The sequence below is a fragment of the Osmerus mordax genome, chromosome 2 (assembly GCF_038355195.1).
Source record: "Osmerus mordax isolate fOsmMor3 chromosome 2, fOsmMor3.pri, whole genome shotgun sequence".
Classification (NCBI taxonomy): Eukaryota; Metazoa; Chordata; class Actinopteri; order Osmeriformes; family Osmeridae; genus Osmerus; species Osmerus mordax.
This window is the reverse complement of record NC_090051.1, coordinates 10,316,996-10,321,886: the sequence shown is the minus strand read 5'-3', so window position 1 is coordinate 10,321,886 and position 4,891 is coordinate 10,316,996. Positions and strand designations below refer to the sequence as shown.

The 4,891-nt window shown below is 37.9% G+C and overlaps 1 long non-coding RNA gene across 1 annotated transcript; it reads left to right on the top strand.

Moving 5' to 3' along the window:
* Nucleotides 1-233: 233 nt before the first annotated feature.
* On the top strand, nt 234-1,217 carry LOC136933775 (uncharacterized). Its single transcript, XR_010874838.1, has 3 exons — nt 234-300; nt 415-547; nt 875-1,217. It is a non-coding gene; the product is annotated as an uncharacterized lncRNA (long non-coding RNA).
* The last annotated feature ends 3,674 nt before the right edge of the window (nt 1,218-4,891 follow it).

The window sequence follows — 4,891 nt, the reverse complement described above, 5'->3', positions numbered from 1 at the left end:
GATACCAAACACAGCATTGAAATCTTCTTGCTGAATCCTTATGCTTTGAAATGGTGGATTTCATTAAACCAGCCAACTACTGAAAACTCTCCCACCACCACTACTACATCAAGTAAAGTATATTATACATTTACCAAGTTTTTATTGTAATAAAGGTCACATTGTAAACATGATTCTCTTAAAATCTTAATGTTATGCTTTTCAGCTACCCACTTCAGGCCTTTAAACCTTGTGGAAGTACCAATGGTTTCATCATTCAGCAATTTCAGTCTGGAAACACTAAAACACCTGCACTAAAAAGTATGCTTTTATACCTACCTACTTACAATTAACAATTAGTCTCTCTTGGGGCAAAATGTCTGTTCTACCTAAATTGTTTTACTGCATCAACTAAATATTTATGTATAATTACAGGAGCCTAGTCCAGATTTCAACCAAGCATTGAGATATTCTCGCTGAATACCCTGAGAAACTACTATTACTAAACTGACAACTAAGATGTCTCCTGAACGCTGGCTGATAAGACCCTACTCCTTCCTACCTTGTGGTAAATATATTTATAATTTATTTTTCTTTGGATTTCACAATCCATACACTGTAAACATATTAACATGAAGACAAAACACGTAGTTACAGCATAATAGTACCTAGTAATCCTATACACAAAATATTGTACAGTACAACATGTACAACATATATATTTCAACAAACACAATCACATATTTGCTTAAAATAATTCACCTATACACTGCTTACTGTCAATAACATATTTGTAACACATGCAAATGTCACAAATGCACCTTTTAATGTTTCATTTATTCAATATTTTGTTTATATACATATACATGTTTGTCTATTTTGTGTTTCCACACAGGCTAACTACAATTATCTAAAATGTGAAGCATAACTCAATGAAAACTCTGGACCACTGGATACAACATCAACAACTGGATGTACAGATATCAAAGAAGTCTGTGGCTGCCTGAAATTTCACAATGGACCATGTGTTTTAAATCCACCCTACTTAACAACCTTCTAATTCATAACAATCCAAAGTCACACATGAGAATTGTATTGCACTCAATATTACACATTACACGATTGCAGCATACAGTACATCACATTTTGTATTATATTGTGTCAGCATAGAATATGTAGAAAGACACACATTACACAAATTTAACACTGCAAATACATTCCACAATCATTGCACAATTTTTCCCCACTTTTGTTCTCATTTACATTTTACTATAATACATGTGTTTCTGCATTTGTGCATATTTCGTTTCTTGTTACCGTAGCTATATATACAACAAGCTACCTTAAAAGAAATGACATATGAAATGTTTCTATTTCTGAATTCCCACTTAAACATTTTTAACACCACTTCCCTTACTTAATATTGATAACAGTTTTCAATGCAATTTTCTTTGTTAATATGTCAAATTTATACCTTTACCAAATAAAATACTTGTATTCTTACACAACTGCCTCTTGCCCCCTATTTCAAAAACTAATTCAATTACTAGACATGAGGCAAGGGAAAGCCCTTCACTCTGCTTAACAGTATGTTTTTTTTTGTATATGTCAGATTTTCCAACTAAACAACTCAATTCCACTAACCAGTTCCCTTATTGATAAACTGGTAAAACACAGGCTTAACAGTTTCTTATTGTATTTTTTCTCTTTTTAGTTATCAGTGAAATATAGATTTGCAAAGTTACTAGCTCTGTGCACAAGTGTAGTAACGAACATCTGCTGTAGCCAGTGATGGCAAAAATATGCCAATAAAATGTTGGCAAATCAGTTTCCGGTTTCCTTGAGGCAATCACCCGCGTCGCCAAAAATGTCCAGTTTTAGTTGATGTCTCCAAGACCTGCTTAAAATAAGCATCAGTGATGTCCATTGAATTGTAAATGCCTGGTCCCTGCTCCAGAAAGCAAGCAAAACAAGGGATTCAAACTCTACATATTGAGTTATCTGCACAACTATGAAATTAAGTAGTTTAATGTGATGTGCCGGCCAGCTAGCAAATAAGCTAGTTACTGACGTGTTTATTTTTAGTGTAATATAGAAGCTTGTTTTTCTTCATTTTACACGCAAACTATCCGTTTATATGTATTATCATCTGTATTTCTGTCATTCTCAGTTTCTAATAAAAATCAGGACGAGTCGTGGTCAGGGCATTGTGCTACAGCTCCATAAAAAAGCTGAGAAACCTCACTGTTTGAGTGTATGGTGAAGTTAGGATTGATAACGACACGCAGCTGTACCTGTTGTTCCCCCCAACTGATCCGGGAATCTCAGCTAGGATCAAGGCCTGCCTCACAGACATCTCCACCTGGATGACCAAGCACCACCTCCAGCTGAACCTAGCCAAAACAGAACTTCTCATCATCCCGGCCAAACCCTCCATCTTCCACAATATGTCAATAACCCTGATATGTTCATCCTCTGCCAGGAACCTCAGGGTTCCCATGGATGACGAGCTCTCCCTCACAGTTTACAATGCTGCAGTCTCCCCTGGTCGTGTAGATTCACCCTCTACAACTTCTGTAAGATCAGGGGATACCTGTCTGAGCTATATAGGTGCGTTGAACTCGTCTTGAACTATGACGTCAATTTCCGGTTATATAGATCTTCCGCTATTTCCGGTTGTATCAAAAACCTTTGAAAGCCTACTCCTCCTACAATTTTTGTCATATCTTCTTCAAAATGACCAGAGATGATCTTCAGACCAAGCCTCACAAAAGTTATCCCATGGCGTTTTGATTTTCTAAACCGTTTGTCCGGCACAGCCAATCAAAATCAGCAAAAAAGTAACCAAACAGGAACTTGGGTCAAATCTCAGCAAATCTTTGAGATATCAACACGTAACTTGGTATGTCACAAGGAAGACACTACAACATGTTACCATGTGCAAAGGCTATTTCATATCTCCAGAAATGGTTGATTTAAAGCAAATTGAATTTATCGCTAACGCAAAAATAATGCTTTACACATCCGCCGGTCAAAAACTGATACTTTGATTCAATCACAAGTTCATATGAAGACTCTTGAGAATGTTTAGTACACAAATCTGAGGAAAAGTTGACTGTAACATGAAAAGTCGATTTGTGGTGAATATTTGAAAAATGCATGCTTGGCTAATTGCTAACGAAATTTTCAATGAAATGTCTCCCCTGCTCTTCAGCGCGCGCGTGCTCCACATTCTCACACACTCAGCCTTTCCCTTGACACACACGCGGGCTTGGCGAGACGCATACACAACATTTCAGGCAATTGTGGGCTGACAAAGCCCCCACTCATTCCTTGGCTTGAAGTGAAGGCCCTTGTGGATCTTGATGGTAATGCATTTTAGAAAAAGTTCTCAAAATCCTGAAACATTGATAGTATTGGCCAGGAGTAACTACCACACCACAAATGACGCACCATTATCCATAGGTGGCGCTACGGCCAAGCCCCAATTGTCTATTTACAAAGTGATGCCATTCTCATCCCATTTGTCCCAAAATTCTGAAATTCAATTAGATATGCCTTATTTCTCACGAGGAACAAAAAAGCCTCAATAACCTATAACGGCCGCCATATTGGATTTTTTTGTACAATAAAGATTTAGGAAACACGTTTTTTCGCTACTTCTATTACAATTTTTGTCCAATCTTCCCCAGAATTGCCAGGTATCATCGTCAGATTAACCCTCACTGAAATCTTCAACAGATTTTTGAATTTCAAAACCGTTTGTCCGGTACAGCCAATCAAAATCGTCAACAGAGCAACCAAACAGGAAGTTGGATCAAATCTCAGCAAATCTTTGAAATATCAACACCAAACTTGGTGTGTCACGTGAAAGACACTACGTCATGTTCCCATGTGAGAAGGCAAATTAATATCTTAAAAAATGATTGAAATAAAGGAAATCTAATTTATTTCTAACGCTAAAATAATGCTTTACACATACGGCAGTCAAAAAACTCTGATTCAATCACAAGTTCATGAAGACTCTTGAGAATGTTTAGTACACAAATCTCAGAAAAAGTTGACTGTAAGATGAAAAGTTGAATTTAGGTGAATATTTGAAAAATGCTTGCTTGGCTAATTGTTAAGGAAATTTCCAATGAAATGTCTCCCCTGCTCCTCAGCGCGCGCGCTCCACATTCTCACACACTCAGCCTTTCCCTGACACACGCGCAAGCTTGACGAGACGCATACACAACATTTCAGGCAATTGTGGGCTGACCAAGCCCCACTCATTGATTGGTCTTTAGCAAAGGCCCATGTGGATCTTGATGGTATTGCATTTCCGATTTTGTATGCAATGGTAAAAAGTTCTCAAAATCCTGAAACATTGATAGTATAGGCCAAGAGTAACTACCACACCACAAATGGCCCAATATCACCCATAAGTGACGCTACAGGCCACGACCTGATACACAAAGATACAAGGCTTTCTGGAATGGGTAGGCTCACCAAGCCCCCTCCCTTCACTCCTTGGCTTGAAGTGAAGGCCCTTGTGGATCTTGATGGTAATGCATTTTAGAAAAAGTTCTCAAAATCCTGAAACATTGATAGTATAGGCCAGGAGTAACTACCACACCACAAATGACGCACCATTATCCATAGGTGGCGCTACGGCCAAGCCCCAATTTTCCATTTACAAAGTGATGCCATTCGCATCCCATTTGTCCCAAAATTCTGAAATTCATTAGATATGCCTTATTTCTCATGAGGAACAAAAAAGCCTCAATAACCTATAATGGCCGCCATATTGGATTTTTTTGTACAATAAAGATTTAGGAAACACGTTTTTTCTTTACTTCTCCTACAATTTTTGTCCAATCGTCCCCAGAATTGGCAGGTATCATCGTCAGAGCAACCCTCACTGAATTCT